At 50.8% G+C, this 18,672-nt stretch overlaps 1 protein-coding gene across 9 annotated transcripts in view; it reads left to right on the forward strand.

The window, feature by feature from the left end:
* Positions 1-18,672, forward strand: part of magi2a (membrane associated guanylate kinase, WW and PDZ domain containing 2a) — an 85,956-nt gene that overhangs the window by 6,693 nt on the left and 60,591 nt on the right. The window contains exon 1 of one of the 9 annotated variants that reach the window (XM_029825310.1): positions 17,487-17,854. The exons of the other annotated variants lie outside the window; for them this stretch is intronic. The gene's annotated coding sequence lies outside the window, so the exon portion shown is untranslated. Of the gene's footprint in view, positions 1-17,486; positions 17,855-18,672 lie in introns of those variants that run through there. 9 annotated transcript variants of the gene reach the window in all.

The following is an 18,672-nucleotide window of genomic DNA, read 5'->3' on the forward strand; positions in this document are numbered from 1 at the left end:
GTCACTGGGATCAAATGAGCCCAACCCCCCCCCCCCCCCCCATCAAATAATGAAGCCGTGGTTCCAGCTAATCCCCAAATGTAGCCGAATGAGGCTATTTTGTTACAGTTGGGTCGGATTCAGACACCTCAGCATAACCTCCTGCCCCCCCCCCCCCCCCCCCACGCTGGAATGTAAAGAATGTAGCCGTAGCAAAAACAATGAAAGGCGAGCGCCTGCAACACGTGTGTGTTTCATTTTCTCTTCGCGAAGGCTGAAAAAGTCTCGGTCCGAGGTGGAGGAGCCCTTCAGGCATGTTTTGGTGGCGTATTCCAGCCGTAAGCGTCCTGGGCTGGGAATCATTGGCATCCAGCTCACGCGCTGACTCTGATTCAAGTTCAGATGCTGAGAGCCGATCAAGTGGCCACATGGAAATCCAGCTCACCGGGGCAACCGGGCCCGGAACCATCCATCCCGAGTTCCTCCCGTTCTTCACTTCCCCTCGAGGAGGGCGGATTAATCAGCGGCGTGGCGAGAGGCGACCTCGGGCTGCGGACTCGTTACTGCTCATCAGCCACAACAAGCAGGCGTCGGCGGCGCCGTCTCCTCCTTGACGCCGTCGTTGGGACCACTCGCGCCGATGAAACCCGCTCTCGTTCCGGCGCCGACTTCCCCGCGCTATGACCTCCGCTATCTCCCGCTCTCACTCAGGTGGGAGACAATGAGCCCATTTCTGGGAATTAAGCTGGGAGGAAATCTGCACGAGCAGGCGGGTTTGTTTCGCCACTCTCGGCCGGGGACGCAGCACGTCAGCCATTCACACCCCCGCTCGCATTCTCTCGCCGGCTTAAGGCAATTAAAATCTCTGGTTCCCCTCGACTGAGAGAGGAGACAAAGAACCGGGTCTGAAAACAAGACGGCGTGGCGGAAAAAGCTAGTTGATGAGCTTTTAGCTGACGGTTCTGACAGCTAAAATCTTCGCTCGGCTGCTGTTGGATGGATCTGTTGTTTAGATATTTTTGGTCCAGGCTACGTGAGGTAGCCGCCGCCGCGCTTCATTACCTCCTTTAATTGTTAGGTGACACAGCGTGTCATGGCTTTCTGATTGGATATTCTAATCAGTCATGAGATGAGACTGTTCCACCGTCGAGAGCAGTCGGCCCTGCTAGCACAAGAGCATGCTAGCAGGTACTCGCTGCCAAAATAGCCTATTTTAGCCTAGCCTATGTTCTGCTACATGTGGGCTAGCTTCACAGGCTTCTGAAATCCATCCACTTCTTGGTCTTTCGTACTCGAACCCCGTCAGGAATCCCTCCCGAGACTGAACAGCGTGGTTTTGTGGCGCGTTAGCCCCTCGTCCAGCCTGATGAGTTGATGAGTTGGGAGTGAGCACGGGCTGAGCGCGCTGATTTGCTGTCAGCAGCCTGCACCGCCAGGAGGTAATTAACAGGAAGTGGAAGAAAGCGTTCTTCAGCTGGAACGCCGCGTTAGTTCAAGTTCAACACTCAGCTTTATTTTTTCTGACAGACGTGACTTTGGACGGCTTTCTTTCTTAATCAATCTGGAAAACCGTGAGCGAACGCCGGGTTATGTTGATTTATGCACATTTTCCTCCCGTCTGCCTTCCTGCTTTAGAAAACCCGACAGGTATGCAAACAGCCACACTCTTCGGGGTCTCAATTAGCGAGAAGTTGCGCTTCTTTCGCAGCTACTTTCACATGACGACTGTCACTCTTCATGCCTTGATTGTTATTAGCATGTTGTGCTAGCTTAAGCTACCTTTACAGTACATGGTGGTAGTGAAATGTTTGCTTCCTGATTAAACCTCCGTGGTGAGCTTTATGCAGATTCAGCTTCTGATCTCTCCCAGAGAACACAAACGCACCTTTTCTCGTGCAGTCCTCTCACACCTGCGGCGGCGCTAGCTCACCTCTGGCCTTCCTTCCATGGATATTCAGGTCGGGATCCGAAGGCTCTTTATTCTGGGGGAAAGCTTCAGAGTCTATGTGAAGCGGAGCGGCGGCGGGCTGGCAGGAAGTGGAAATGGAGGCTGACGTGGCTCAGAAGAGGAGTGTGGTGATTTTGAATAACGGGCGACAGCTCGCAGCTTTCCGTGAATACCGAATTTTCTCTTGCTTTGGGCTTTGTTCCCGCCAGGTTGAAGGCTGTTTTTTCTCCGAAACACTTGGTTTCCAACGGGCACCTGAGGCTGTTTGTCTTCAGTTTATCGTCATTTCCAAAAACACGTTTTGAAATTAAAAGTTCCTTCATGCACCTTTTATGACGGAGCACCAGGGATAATGTGCAATGGCTCATGGGAGCTGAAGCATCTGTGGAAGGTTTTCTGCACTCACCAAGCAGCTGGCGCTATTACTCAACTCCTCCCGGGCCTTGTCACGGCGTGGCGAATCACTTCAGCTCGCTGGTCCACGTGCATTTTTAGCGTTCCACAAGCTGACGGGTGCGAGACGTGCACGCGCAGGAATGCAGAGTAACGCCGTCGGGAGACGCAGCAGCCCGTTAGCATCCTCTTTGGGGGGGGAGGATGTTAGCGTTGACCTCACTGGGCGCCTCGTCACATCACCTGCATCCCTCCGCGACGCTCCGCCGAAGCCTTTCGCGCCTTCACCGAGCTCTTCCGGAATTAACTTGGGTGAAATCCGCTTTTTTCCTCATACCAGCGGTGATGAAAGTCCGCTCAGCTTCCTTTAATCCACCTAAATTTTATTTTCCTCTAAATCCCCTTCAGGGTCTTTTGGAAAACACGCTCACAAATCATCTCTAAACGTCGCAGACTCGACCCTCAGCAACAACCCTCGGCTGGTAAATACATTTGACTACCATATTTGCTCAGGACGGCATCCGTGGCGCCCCCCCCCCCCAGCCCCCCCCTCGCCCCGAGGCGTCTGATTCAAAATGTATAAGATTTCACTTTGCGGCGCTGCGGCCGACTCCTGCGAGCGGCGTGCTCAGGCGGGCGCTGCGGCTCCTTTCCATGATGCTAGGCATTCACGCGCTATGTCCACAAATGTATGCTAGCTCATCTGTCGGAGCCACGGGGGCTCCGGCAGCACTTTTCTGGGAAGGAAATGCGCTTCTATTGCAGCGTGTTTTGGATCCAGTCGTGCTCCAGATGTTTCCATTTGCATAACTGCTAATGGCCTGCGGAGCCTGGCCCTGCGTTTCAGGCCTTTTATTTTGAAAAAAGGGTGTTGTATCCTTGACTTCCTGTCCGGTTCAATGGAACGTTCCCTACTTTCGTTGATTAATGATGCGTTTAGAATCACCTATCATTTGAAATTGGATATAATCTGCTTCTAGATGTCGCCGTTTATGTAAATAGCCTTTTAATGTGATTTGGAATGCACCCCCCACTTGGATGTTTTGATGCTAGCGCAGGTCCGATCGTCATGGTTACTAAATGGGGGGTTCTCGTCATGTTTGCGGGCAATTAATCACCCCGCAGCACAAATGCTGTTCATTTAATTACAGACAATTTAGATGGATGTAATGGCCGATCGGGATGTGAAGGCCAGTTTCCTCCGACACATTCAGCCCTCCGTCATGAAGTCCGCACCGCACGCAGAAATATCATTTTAGGGCATTTTAGAGCATCAAATTAAAGAAAAAAGAACAAAGGGTTTGATACAGAGAAATGATCCGAATAATAGAAACAAGGCACTTTGAAAGAATGACGCTCTTGAAAAATGGTTCAGTCTGGTGGAAAAAGTCTCTCTCTCACACGCACACACACACACACACACACACACACACACACACACACACACACACACACAACCCCAGAAAGGTCACAGGGAGTGCTTGCTGTGTTATTAAAGAATTTTTTAAAAAAAAGAAGAAGAAAATGAAATTCGATCAACGTTGCATCAGGATAAACTTTCCCACAAAAACGTTGCCTTTAGGAACCTTATTTACCAGGAAACGGGAAAGACTGGATCCTGTGTGATGCCACGGAAACTGATTACCTGGTTAAATCCAGCCCTTGAGAACAGCCGTCAAGTCAAAGTAGCAACTCAGGGCTCCAAAAACATGTGGAACATGTGTTACATTTAATTAAAATGTAGGATTAAACACTCTTCTAGAGGCCCCTGTGGATTGTCTGTATGATTAAAACTACTTAATTAGCAAACAGTGTTGCCTTGCTAAATGCAACTTTGTGTGTTTATCAAAGATTTAATTGAAAAAAATAACATTTATCATTTGAGTGTCCTTGGTGACCATTTGTGAATGTTCAAGTGGGTCAGTGAACGCACCGTGAATTGCCTCTTGATGCCCCCCAAATATGAAAAACTACCAGAATTGGCTCCTAGAACCGCATCTTGTGCGCGAGTCTTTGTGTGTGCTGAGTATTGGAACCTTTCAACATTTGGCCGTTCTGCCAACTTGCGACGGCAGCCCACCTCTCTGCCTCCACCTTTCCATTAGAAATGGGGGGGAATTCATATTTTATTTGTCGTGACATTTCAAAAGTTAGCCTTTAAGTGGTTTTGACAGTCGGGTGGGAAACGGTGAGAAAAGTTCAGGCAGGGCTGGAGGTGCTTTGCTGCTCTTCGCCTGCATTCACGGACTCCCCTGTCCTCATGGGTTACTTTTCCAATCTAATTGTCCTCCTTTTTCACTGTCTTGGGTATCAGGTGACCCTTTTTTTGGTTCTCCTCTACTACTGGATGTGAATAATTGAGCCTTACGAGTCCACGGCAGCCTAAAAAATGAGGACATTCTTACAATGGTGGGCTGTTTTGCTGGTCCCCACAACTTGCGAGGACTGTTTGACTGCTAAGACGTGGTTTTAAGGTTGAATGTTAGAGTTGGGTCAGCGTTGGGTAGGGTTATCTTGTCATGTGGGATGGTAAGGTTTAGGGTCCCGAACTGGGTAATGTTTATGTGCATGGAAGTCCCAACAAAGATAGTAATACGTATACGTGTGTGTGTGTGTGTGTGTGTGTGTGTGTGTGTGTGTGTTCACGACAGGGTTCTTTTGATTGGTCGGTCAGGGTTTTTGCCACACTCTGCTTTGACTCTGCAGGTCTGAGTCTTCTCAGTCCAGAACAAAATAGTTGCAGAGAACCATGACAACCTGCCAGTCCAACATGGTCGGGCTGTTGTGTTCCAGTTTTCCCTGCTGGTCGATGTCATGGGAGCAGCAGTTTTCAGGGAAGCAAACTCCAGCCTCTCCCCAGCTAATTCCTCCAGCTGCTGGAGGCCGTCCCTGAGGAGACATCGCGGTGGTCTGACCTCAGCTCAACCCTGCAGCTATATTAGACGATTAACTCCCGAACACTAACAGCTGAAGAGATTTGGAAGTTCTGTGCTCATCGGCACCGCTCGAGATCCGACAGGTTTGCTGCTAGCGCACTTGTTTGTTTATTGTTTGGTCTGTAATGGATCAGATGAACCTGGTCCCGTACCTATTAGCTGAAAAGATTAGCACCACCTCGAGGAGTCGGATGTTCCCAAATCATTATATCAATTCACCTCCGAGCGGCTGTAGAGTTGGACACGGCGGGCTAATCGAGCTTTAACCATAGCAATTAGCCTTGTGTGAGTAAACCTAGCGAGGGGTGGTTAATCCAAATATTTGCCTGGACATGGGAAGTTGGATCAATGCAGATGTGCTGGATGGAATTTAAAAGGAATCGGAAGAGAATAGACTCGACGGTGACTGATACTCGAGCTGTTAACGCTGCTAAGCTACCGCTTCTGCAGCCAAATCAATGACAAAGACGGAGCTTGTACTGTTGCATGCTAGCAGATCAGCGCCTCTGTTCTGTCCATGCTTCTATTGCAGCCTTTCAGTACCTAATTGGATTGAGATTTGGGGAATTTGGAAGCCAGATTAAAGCTCTGCGCTCCATATTTGTGTTTTTTATGCTATTCCACAATGGTGTTCACGGCCTTCTGTGTATTGCGTGTGAGGAAATCTGAAAAGCTGCTGCTCGCTAAAGGAGATGCACGTTCTTGTATGAAAGCCCGCCGAGTTTATTTAAAATTAAAGTCCACAGGAAGTTAGAACAAGTTGTTGCTCAAGCAGAATATCTCCATTTTTAGCTTCCCGCTGTGGGGATGTTAGCATTTCCCTGACATGGCTGTCGACCGCAGGATTTTAAGAACTGAACCTTTAGCGGAGCGGTGGTGCTGTTGCTACGTGTTACGGAGCCATTTGACGCTACTGGTTTTGTCAGCTTCCCCTTGATTGGTCCCCTTTCCCTCCTTTGATCACCATTTCTTCCCAAAGTAGCCTCCAACGTTCCGAACTTCTGAACGCAGTGACGCTCACGGACAGATAGCTTTAGCGGGAGCAGTTTGTTCGCAACGAGCGCTGCTAATAAAGGAGATGAGCGAGAACCCACAGGTAGGTTTAAAGACTCACCTTTGGGAGGCAGAGCGTTCCTCGACTCCCCGACACGAGGAATGAAAATTCATCAAAGCGTATCATTGAGATTAAAGAGGCAGAAGAGCGGAGGCCCCGCGCTCACGTCAACAGCTCTTTATTATTAATCTGACCTGAAATGTCGCACTTGACTCGCCGTCGTCTTCATGGATGATTCATTTAGACGCCGCCGCATCTGTTTGATCTGGTGTCGGCACGTCGGCGTTCCAGCAAAAAAACCTGTGGAGATGAATCCAGCGGTGGTGACGTCGGTGTGAGCGCGACTTCTTAATTCCGTACCAACTCCAGGTGCTAGCATAGCCGCGCAAGCAAGTTTGACTGACCTCAGGCCTCCGATTTGCCTCGGTTACCGTGGAAACCTAATCAGTGTCACGGTGGCGAACCGGAGCCGGAGTAGCTGCCGGGATCCTTTCACCCAGGCTTGTGTGGATGACGCTCTTTGTCGGAATGGTGGCGACATACAAGCTAGCGTGAATCTGAGCCCCATTGCTAATAGGTAGTTGTAATACAGATGTTGAGGGAGCATCAGGAAACTGAGCCTGGTTTTGGATCCACTCTGCACCCTTTGAAACGAGCACACCTGAGATGTTGCCAGGAGCGACGGCCAACAATTGCCGGCGTGCGTCCTCCCGCCTGAGCTAACGGAGATAATTGCGGGAGGCGGCGAAGGAGAAATCGGAGGGATTTCGGTCCCATTATGTCGTATTCTTATCAGGGACGATTCTCCCACCATTAGGAATTCATTTCTTTAATTCGCGCAGGAGAGTATAGAAAAGGCTTTTATCTTTCTTCAGATGAGAAAGAAGACATCAAAGCCTTTTCAGGGATGAGGAGAGAGCGCTGCATTATCACCAGTGCCGGTTTTCTTGCTCCACAAAGACCCCACTCACGGAGCGCCTGAATAATTAAGAACGTCTAAGAGTAGCTCTGATAAGAGTGAGTGGAGACGGCAGCACTTCCAACTTTCTCCAACTCCTAGCTTAGCGAGCGGCGCTAATGGACACGTCCTGGCTTCCAGCGCCATTGGGGCCCTCTTCCCAGCGCAGGGAGGCAGATTGCTCCGCCGCCTCGGCTGATGGATCGCTAGGAAATTGCTGTATTTAGGCATCGGGCCTTTTGTTCCTGCGCCGCACCAGACGGAGGCCGATTACCGTTGTTAGCTTTGTGGCGGAGAGCTAGCCCGCAGGAAATGATCGGCTGAGGGAACGGTGGGTTTGGCTCGCACCTGCCGGCAAAATGTCTGGCGTGAATCTTTTTTACCCCTTTAATGGCCGATTGTGAGCGTTCAAAGCTCTAGTTTCTTCATTTTATTGCTGCTTTATGAAAATGAAGAATTAGCCTCCTCGGCTGCACTTCGACAATATTTGAGCTGTCATTCTTCCTCTGTGCTCATGAGATCCGCTGTGATCGCTCGATCACATCTCCTGGGTCCCTTCATGCCGCCCACTTCCTGTAGAGGGCAGCGTCGAGCTGCACTCACGCAGAGCTGCTCCCTTCTGTCCCTCAGGCTCCCGGAATGTATTTAAATACCGGCACACGCCAGAGTAGCTCCCACCTAAAAAGCAAAGAAGTGCGACACGAAGAAGCTGCAAAATCTGTCAGACGTGAATGTTTAATAGCGTCGAACAGCTTGTGTTCGCGATAAAAAGGCGTCATAAATCCCCATGAAAGAGAGAGGGAGCCATACTTCAGAGTTTAGCCCTCAACTTCCCTGCAACTGTCGTCCGGAATTTTGTCTCGGCCGAGCGAAATGAATTAAAGATCTCGGGGATCAATATGGTGTTACAGGAGAGCGGCGGTCCGCCGGCTTCTGAATTATGGGAAATGGATTCATATAAATGGGCCTCAAACAGATAAAGAGGCAGAAATGGGATGAAATGTAATGAATCGATGGGAGTGAATAGAGGAGGGAATTCCAAATGCGCATCACAAACCAGTTTTCTGTAAATTAAACCTCCAAGGGATCGTAAACCCCTGACAAAATCGATGAGCATCCCACCGTGGGGGGGGGGGGTGTTTAAATTTAGACTGTGGTGCGAGGAGCGTGAAATTTAAGCCAGCTTCAGGATTGAAGATGGCGGTTTGCCGCGTCACTGAGGGGCTAATCACCGAGCACATTAGCTGTTAGCTGTTAGCTGTAGATGCAGGCAAACGCCTGATGTAGCTTCTGCTGCTGCAGCGCCGCTTTACGTCGCCTGTGTATCCGTTTAGAATACAGGTGATCCTCCGACGGGTACGGCCGAATATTAGCTTTATCATAGGTGGCTAACTATTGGACGCAGTGTTTTCTCGTCACTTCACCGTCATTAGCAACACCTAAAGGATCATAACGAGCTTTTATAGTTTCTAAACTGCAGCTAAATCGGCCTTTTGACGCGTTCCTGCAGCGTTCTGACCCCGGTTAATATACGCCGTGGCGTCGGCCTGTCGGTCACGCCGCACGTTCACGCCCCGTCGCCTCGTGTCTGGGTGGAGTGTGAGCCGACCTCTTGGTGGGCTTGTTGTGTGGGGGGGTTAAACGGGGGCGGCGGTTGATCCTGTCCGCCCTGAGCCGGCCCGGCTCCCTGAGCTCCGCTGCCCACTGAAGCTGAAAATAGGAGCAGGGCTCCAGCAACCCCCCCCCACAGAACTCTCGATTTCTCGATTTTGTACATAACAACACGCTCTCTGCAGGACGTGCGTCGTCTCCGGAGGGAGGGGTTCAGACCCGAGCGTCCAGCACTGCCGTGATACGGGCCGACCCTCCGCGTTGGGTTATATGATCTAAAGTCTGTTGCTGTTCACTTCTGTTCACCTTCTCCTCTCTCTCTACCCAGGCCCCCCATCAGCAGGAGGGTCCCCCTACATGAGCCTGGTCCTGCTCAAGGTTTCTTCCTGTTAAAGGGCAGTTTTTCCTGCCACTGCTGCTTGTCGGGGGTCAGGCCCTGGGACTCTGTAGAGGGCCTGGAGACAGGTTTGACTGTAACAGACGCTATAAATAAAGATTGGTTGGTTCTGACCCAGGTGAACGGAAGCATTAATCCCACAGGTTAGAGCCCGTTCCCACACCCACGACCCACAATTCCGACGCTTTTTCGCTCTTGTCACAATGAATTTTTGCCCCTGGGACGCCGTCCCGCTTTGTCACTTGTCTTGAACAAACCTCGTAATTCCACCCGGTCCTCAGGTGTAACACAGAGCTGCCATCGGAGCTGCGTCTTGGACCAGCTAAGTCGACTAATTGTCGCCATCTGCTTCGAACAAAGGAGCTGCGAATGCTAACGCGTCTCTGGTTCAAGCGTTCACCGGCGTACACGAAATTGAATATTTAATCGTTGCGTTCGGCCCTTTGATGTGACTGAACGCAGCCGCTATTTATGGTGACTGTCGGCCAAGTCGCCTTTGCTTTGTTTCGTCCTCTCTCTGTTCTTGGTCGATTCTGGCCCGGGGCCACTTGTCGGGCCTTAGAGATAATGCTAACAGTGTGCTAGCACCAATTAGGTAAAGCCTGGTGAGGACATGGCAGCACATCGATATTTATTTCATTTGCATGTAGATGAGGTGGGTTTTAGGGAGCCATTTTCTGATGAACCTCTGGGGGGGGGGCAAAGCTGAAGGTGTTGTCAAGACAGCGCGGCCAGATTTATCGTAGCTTTGGCTTCGTTTCAGTCGGAAATGCAGCCGAGCCGTCGCTCCCTGTGCGAGCGTTTCTGTAGAAGAGACCAACTCTGGAAAGGTCAGAGGTCGGCACGCTGGCCCAGACACTGGGAGTAAAACTGACATTGATGCTGATGAACTGCAGAGCAAGAACTCACGTCTGAGCCGCAGACTCAATCGCACGTCACGCTGTGTGTTCCCACCAGGCCCGGGGGCGAGCCGGGCTCCTTGTGGAGCAGGAGAAAGTGCTCTCCCCCGTGAGAGATGCTGATGACACTGTCTGAGTCCCCCACACCCTTCAGCCACTTGAACCACGTGAACCTGCGACGCTGATGGGACGCGACATGTGCAAACACCCCTAGTTGGGCCTGAAACCGAGGAACATAGGAAACTCTTCCTCACTTAGCTTCCTCACGTAAAGGGACTTCCTGATTAGCATACTGGATTCCTGGCGCTAGCATGGTTGGCAGCAGGCACATACTGCTTTGTGGACCCTCGAAACCAAACACTCGAGGGCAGCGTAAACAATAAACGAGCCGTATAGATCAGTGAGTGGAACAACTGTTATCTTCTGTCATCTCCAGATGCTCTGCGGCTCTTCAAGGGCCTAATTTCCTGCACTCGAACTTTAGGAGCTTAAATTTGCTTCACGTCGCCCAAAATCGCCCTGACCGTTTTTTCTCCGTGCGACTCAATTGTAAATGTCGTCTGCAAGGGGACGCACAAACGAAAGTTCTCAGAAAAAGGTACAAGCTAACCGACGCTGTGGCGGCTCCGCTAGCTTCCTGACCCTTTTTCTCGACCACGTCGCCGTGGCGATAAATGCGAGCTTGCTGTTATTTGTCTCCACTCGCCAAGAACCCGCAATGGCTCAAGCCCAAGCGCCGAAAAACGTTTAAATGTCAGATGGGAGGCGGTTTGAACCCCGCCGACGAACTTCAGCTGGGCGAGGAAGTTGCGGAGGGAGGGCGGGAAACTCTGTAATTCCCAGCATGAAAGAGCAGATACTCGACTTTGCTGTTCTGCTGAGCGCGTCGCTGAACCGTGGCGTTAGGTTAGCTTTTTTATCAGCTTCGTGTGTGTGCTAGCACCCGTGCTCTGAATCCAGAGCGGATGTACGGCCCGACAGGACAAGGCTGGGGGGGGGGGGGGGGACTCATAACGATTCAAGGGTGGGCAGGGATGTGAGCAATTTGGTAGGTTTGGCTCAGAAATTAGCCGTTCACCGGCGTCCGTGATGCAGATTTACGGCCTCGTCCCAGATAGCGAGCGCCCAACGAGGGGCTTCCGTCTCCAAAACCTGTAGAGATCCGCCCTGACGGGTCCCAGTCGGAGTTCAATCACCTCGGATGATCTCCCCAACGCTCGGGGCTCTTTCCCTCTGTGCATTACTCTCCGGAGCCTCCGTTGTTCCCGCCACGTATTGGTTTTTCCATAAAAGACAGTCAGCTCGGGGGTGTTAACTCAACCGGTCCTCTGATCCTGGAGCGGAGCTGCCAAGCGGAGCTGGACAAAGAGGCCTTTGAGTGCTCTGACAGAGATGTGATTTCTTTTTACGCTGCTACTCTGAATAAATCCGTGTTTGTCGGTGTGACTTTTTAATTCAATTTTCCAGCAAATATTTCATTAACATTTAACCTCCCTGTCGCACGTTGTCACAGTTCATTATGAGGTAATTGCGGCTGAGTTCGCTTTCTACGGCAGCGGTTGCCGTGGTTGCTGAGCAACACCAATAGACGTATCGGGCAGGGTAAAATATGCAAAGCGTGATTCCGCAGCAACATTTTTAATCTGTCTTCCATCAAGTCGTATTACCGCCGCCGCGAGCTCAGCAGGCTGGAACGCGCCGGATGGCCCTGGCAAGGTGAAATGAGAAGTGTGCCGTGTCGGTGGCAGCGTGTGGGAGTGGGGCTAGCAGGCGACATTATGGCTCCGGCGATTAGCTTCCAAACACCCGGTTTCCTGCCGCTACGTGGGAGTTACCCTGACTCAGCTATCATCCCAGTTGTACAGTGTTAGCGAGGTGCTAAAGTAATGAAAAACAAACAAACCACGCGTTTCACCCTTTTGAGGGAAACGGAATGTGTAGCGTTCAGTAATTAGCAGTTCAAAAGTCTGCTAGCATGTTTAGAGTCCCACCTGAAAGGGGGCGCTGTTGTGTGTAATGTTAGCACAGGCTACAAGCTAAATCATTACTTTCCAGGGCAAGAATCCATTTAAAAACATTGAAATTGTACTTGAAACCTAGCTAGTTTCTGAGGAAAAGGGACACTGAAATTTACAACTTTCTGCTGCTCAAACCATCTTTGCAATCATATAAGTAACACGGTTGGCATGGCAACTGAGTTGCCAGCTTGGCCATTTTAGATCTATATGTGTTTGAGAGCCTCCGTCTCTCAGTAAAGGTGAATTTATTTGTCTGGTGAAGGCGTAAAAGCAGCGTAGCAGGATAATGGCATCCTTTGGAGGCGGTTTGACACAAGATGGATCCTTGTGTCGAAGGAGGGACGCAGTTTCCCTCCAGACTGAGCTGCACCGACATTAGCATGCTAAATCTGAACGCGTCTGCCCCGGTGCTCGACCCAGGTGAGGCTATTTCACACTCTCCTGGATTTGAAAGGCTTTCATATCAGGCAGCAGCTCCAGTTTACCAGCTTCTAATTCGTCACTGGAAGAACACACCCGTGACATTCAGCATCGCTCCTCAAAAACACTTCAACTTTATTGACTCCTGTTCGTTTTATCATCAATTCCTGTTTATAGTTTTGACTTTCACATGACTCCAAGGGGAATTCAGTGTTTCCCACAGGACTGGAATTTATTTAGTCGTTGCCTGGAGGGGACATAAAACTTTGATTTAATGTAACATGTAAAAAAGCGGTTGGGGAATAAACTTAACAAATACATTTTAGATTTTCTTTTTAAAAATACAATAAATAGGCTGCTTAATGAAATGGGTAGCTCGATCAAAAGGTTTCACAAGTTTGTTTTTATAAAAGCACATTGATTATAGGGGATCACTGGGGATCACTGGGGATCATTGGGATCATTGGGATCATTGGGATCAGGGCTATAATGGAGGTCCTCAAGCAGGCGGCCAGGCGATTGCCTGTTTCCAGAATTATTTGACAAAATAAAAACTACACCAATTTCTTCAAAAAATGTGAAAATGATCATTTTACTGCTCAAAAATATTTATCAATTCTCATCTGTGCGAACGCCCAATGTCGGAGTCAATAGGACAGCCTCTCTAAACAGCACCTAGTGGCTAAGTTAGCCTGTTGGCTAACAATGCTAACTTACTTTCTCACATCCATCCTGTGACATCTTCTCTATGGTTTTATTGGGGGAGTCACACTGCAGACCGCCACCTACTGTACCAACGTCGTAATTACCAGCGACACTCACGGCCCAGATGTGTTTGAGTATGAGGGTAAAGCGGTTGCGCTAAAGCAGAAAAATGTATTTGTGGCTAATTTAAATGGACGTATGGGAAACGGCGTTTTTAACAACTGCTGATCGAGCAGCGTCATTTAATTCATGTAATGATCTGCTTGATCTCTACTCCATCTGTTCCTGAGCAACGTGAGGCCGCAAAGTTTCCGACATTCTTTGAGTCAATGCTAACGCCTCCGTGTTGCTTTGATGTACTTCCCTCGGCATCATGACCCCCCGCCGTTACACTTGTGGAGTTAAAGCCAATTTCTGACAAGTTTTGTTGGGTAAAATGTTCCTGGAGACACGAATGTCCCCAAAAGGCAAGTTGTTTGTGGAGCGTCTATACGGGAGAGATGGTGCAAACGTTTCCCGTGATGCAATTACAACGATCAAAGCGAAGGTCAAAGCTGAAGGGGCTGGAGCTCGTAGCACGGGTGGACTTTGTGGGTCAGGAAGGTTCAGGTCTATAGAAAGAAGACAGGGAATGATGTAACCTACATTAAAGCGCTCCGACACGGGTTGATTTGTGATTCCCGGGGCTGAAATCTAATGCCGGGGTACTCTCTTTAATCACTCATAAATCAACATTGTCTTATTCCAACCTGCAGACTTCCGCTGTGGCTTTTCCGTCATTAATGCAATAGTTGGCCGGCGTCCTTCCAGGTCCGCGCTGGCGCTCGAGAAATTCCGTACACGCCCGGAAATTAGCTTTTCAAATCGGTTTCCTCGACGGAGGTAGAGCGCCTTGTGTCATCGCACGCTATTATGCTAAAGCGGGTTCAAGCTCAGTTCAGCCGGCGTTCCGGCTCTCGGCACCGCGCCAAATACGGACGTCGGGCGACCGTCACCGTCCCCAAATTGAGACGGAACAGAAATCGTATGGCGTGATCCTAAACGGGATGATCGGTTCGGACCTAATCCGACACGCAAATCGTGCGTTGGGTAGGGATCGGCCCGGCTTTCCCGGTGCATCCCATCCATCCACGGAAAGGCAGGTGACACCCTTAGGATGTGTTCCATTTCCTGCCGCAGCCTCATTATCAGAGTCTAATTCCCTGGGTGCGAGGAGGGCCTCCCCCGCCAGGAAGCCGGTGAGCCCGGCCACTTCTTCTTGAAACGGGTGAAGTGGGGGAGCTTGAAGCGAAGAGACGTTAGAGCTCGCTACAACCTGCAGGAGGCAGCTGCCGTGTTTTCCAGGCTGTTGTTCTTGTTAGGTTTTCTCTCTTCAAAGGCAAATGTGGAGTGGGAAGGGAATGAAGCGTGTTTATCTTTAAACAAGGCTACACAATAAACACGGATGGCTCAGGGTGGTTAAAAAAAGAAAAGCCTGAGCTCAAATCTTCTCTGCTATAAAGAAAAAGCCTCTGATTTCGCTCTGTTTACCTCCAACAGTGTAGGATAATCTAGTAAATAGAATGACACTATGCAGGGCAAGTATTAACTAGGATATGAGCTCATTAGCATAGCTCAACTGGCACATCAAAGCCAATACGCTGCTTTCCTTTGATGTCCAGGTTGGGGTCGTTCCGTGTGGCGTTTGGACGTTCTCTTCAAGCTTCAAAGGGGTTTCCAGACAGTGACTTAAGGTCTGGAGCTAGTTCTTCGGAGCTGCCGCTGCAGCACGCCAGGACGCCACCCGTTTGAGTTCAATCATCTTAGCGTTGAGCCCCACCCGGCTTGGTTGTCATGGTAATGACTGGTGCAAGCTGGTGACCTTGCATATCAACAAAGAGGTAGCAAGTGTGTCCAGTGAGGTGATAGCTAGCTTCCCAGCTCCTCCTCGTGGTTCAGATCTTCTCCACATGCTACGTGCTATGAGACGATTGTGCCTCTAGCTGAATGTCATTAGCGTCTGAATGTTAGCGTCTCCCTCTTGATGACGTTGGTCGTCGTTTGTCATGCTACATTGGCGCAACGTGCTCGCCGAAGCCGAACTGCAGCAGCAGGCGCGTCCCAGTCGCAGTCACGTGTTAAAGTTGGATTTGAATCTCAGGGAAAATCCGATATGTGCTGTTCACACCACACCAAATCAAATTTTCACCGATCCGACCGGAACAGAAATCCAGTTTAGGGCTGCAGGGGTGGGCAGGGCCTCAGCCTACCTTTGTGGGATAGGAAGATGGACGCATGCCCCGGTCACCAGACACCTGAAGGATCCCAAATGAACACGTGGGAGTGTGTAAGTCCATCTGAGAGCCGCTCGCCGTCGATGGGTTCCAGCATTTTTTCAGTTGGCATCATAGGTGTTCGCTATCGACAGGGCGCGTGTGTGAATCTGGCAACCATTTAAGCCTGCACTGATCCTTTAATTAGTCTGATTAACCAAACAGCTGTCTGCTGCAGCTCCCTCTGACTTTACTACTCTCTCACACACACACACACACACGTTCTGATAATGCTACATATGGCTGCCGATGGCTGCCCTCAAAGCGGGCGGTGATAAATATTGTCAGGGTGGCTCTCATGAAGCTGGATCTTTTCCCAAAGTGGAAACTTTTCAGACTTTTTTTATTTTTATTTTCCCAAAGAGACTTTGAAGAGCTGGACTGTCCGCAGTACGTCCGTCGATGGCACGATGACCTTGGCGGCCCCTCTGTGAGTGGACGGCGGCTTTTTAATTGGCTGCCACTTGAGTCGTCGTCCTTGGTCTTTTGCTTTGTTTCCACCGCTTCGCTTTTATGTATACGTTGTTATGTGGACGCTCATCGGTCCAGGGTAATTCAATAACGACGTATCGGCAGAAATAAAACACTCCTTGAAAACACACCGTAAAGCTTCCCAGAACCCGATAAAAGGATCTCTAAGATATGACGCCCCTGCTCCCGTGAGTCTAGGTTTTGACGAGAAACGACGTGGCCACCAGGGGGCGCCGTTTCCCATTACGTGACTTGTGCGGTGGAACAAACTACGGTAGTTTTCAGCGTCGTCCGTCTCACGTTAACCATCATCCTTTCTGCCCAACACTGCCCCGCTCTGGTTTCAGGTGGTACTGTCGGCTTTGGTGCAGAAAAAAGGGTCGCGTTTGTACCTCTGTAGCGCACAGCTCACATCCACGTTGTCAGGGCAACATGTGCACGTTTGTGATGACGAGTAATTTTCTTCTGTCCCGAATGAATGAATGAATGAAGTCACTAGGACACCAAAAGCCATTTTTCTGCATCCAGTCAGAACTACGCAGTTTGCTGCTGGAGGTTCTGCTGGAGGTTCTGGCTGCTCTCTTGTTGTTGCTCTCCACGGGCTGTTCTCTCCTCTCATACCTCTGGGGGGGGGGGTTCTTGTGTGACACCTGCTGATCTAAAATGGCAGCTGCTGTTCCCTGATTGCCTTCATTCACCCGTTTGTTTGGGAAAAGTGAGCTAGTGTAGCTACACGGAAACCTTCAGCTGTCCCCCCTTCAAAAAGCAAATAAAAGCTAAAACTGAATCTTCAACCGTCCCCTGATGGGCTCACGTAGACCTCCCACTATTAGACACATAGTCCCATCAGCGTGGCTGCACGTCAGCGGTGTCAAGCTAGCTCAGCTGTCAATGCTGTTAGAACATAAAGAACATCCTGGAGGAGGGAACCACATCTGTCTGAGTCCTCTCAGATCTCAGACCTGCTGCACACACACTCTATTTTTGGATAAAATCAACTGGCTAACAAAGTAGGCTAGCTGCAGCATCAGCAGGGGTGCGTATAGCATAAAACACGTTTATGCTAGCTTCGCATACGTAGATTTAAATCGCCGCGTGTTCGTGTTGTCGACCGTTGGACCGTTGTGTTCATCTGTCGGCCGTGCTGCTCAACGCTGCCCCCTGGCTCTTTCTAGTGCCACTGTTTGATGGGAACCTTCAGGCATCTCCGAGAGTTCTCGTTTTTAATCTCTTTTATTTGTCACCGATGTTGCTGAGACGCCAGGATGAGCAGAGTAGATGGAGAAAGAGCCTTTTAGGGGGTGCAGTGCCCTCCGCTGCCCATAGGGGGCGGCGTAGCCCCAAAGGTTCCAGCAGGGGTGCAAGAGAAAGAGGCATCTCGGTGTAATAGGGCTGCACTGCCGGATCGGTGCTTCAGCGGTCTCACACACACTCTCTGTTCTCGCTCGCTCTCTCTCTCTCACACACACACACACACACATACACACACGCGCTCTTTGCTTCGGTGTCTCTGAGTCATTCTTCCGCGCTCCCCTCTTTCATTTTCTCCGCGGGGCGCAGAGCAGCGATCCGGATTCCCGGCCGGGCTGAGGCAACTGGAGACGGAGTTGGTCACCCGAGGGACAGGACGGATGTTTGGCATTCCGGCAGGGACGGTCCAGAGGAAGATTCCCGACAGTGGAGATTATTTGCATCACAGAACCTGTGGAAAGAGGACGTTCTAGTGGCTGCAGAACCGCTGCCTGCACAAAAGGTGCCATCCAGTCCGCCGCCGTGCGCCTGATCCGCCGTCACCTCCTCCGTCCGCACCTTCATTCATCCCGTCGTGCAAACGGGAAAATCGTGCGGCAGCGGCAGCGGCTCCGACACGTGATTTTCGGTTTTGCACCGTTATTTGCGGCGCTCCGCAAATTACTCCAGCGCTGATGGAGCGGAGCGCGCCGGTGCGTGTGTGTGAGTGTGTGTGTGTGCGTGTGTGTGTGTGTGTGTGTGTGTGTGTGTGCGTGTGTGTGTGTGTGTGTGTGTGTGACGTCTGGGACACGACGGCAAAGTTCTGAACTGGGTTGTCTGTGAATCGACACGCTCGGCTGTTTTCTGGACTCCGGTCCGTCACGGTTGGGTGTCATTGAGGATCGAGGAGGTATGTGGGGGGTGGGGGGGGGCAGAATGTTGGGTGGCAGCGTGCCCAGTTGCTCCCCGATAGAGGAGGATGAAGGTTAGAGGAACGTGCTCACTCCATCCGCCTCTGTGCTGTGAGGAGTTCCATAAGTAACACCAGCGCCTCCTCCCCTTCCTCCTGTCTCCTCAGGGTAGATGGATGGGGTATCTGCTGGGCGAGGAGGGGACGGAGTTGCTGCTTGTTTTAGCCCCCCCTCCGGGATCTGCCCTCGCCCCCCCCCGCCCCCGTCTCCCGCATCTTCGCCCCTCTGTCGCCTCCTCCATCACTGTCCTGCTGAACCAGCAAGATTTACTGGTTTCAAAGCTGAAGTCCATTCACACAACTGGGTGTGTGTGTGTGCGTGTGTGTGTGGGTGTGTGTGTGTGTGGGGGGGGGGGGGGGGAGTCGGGGGA

Source organism: Takifugu rubripes, chromosome 18 (assembly GCF_901000725.2).
Source record: "Takifugu rubripes chromosome 18, fTakRub1.2, whole genome shotgun sequence".
NCBI lineage: Eukaryota > Metazoa > Chordata > Actinopteri > Tetraodontiformes > Tetraodontidae > Takifugu > Takifugu rubripes.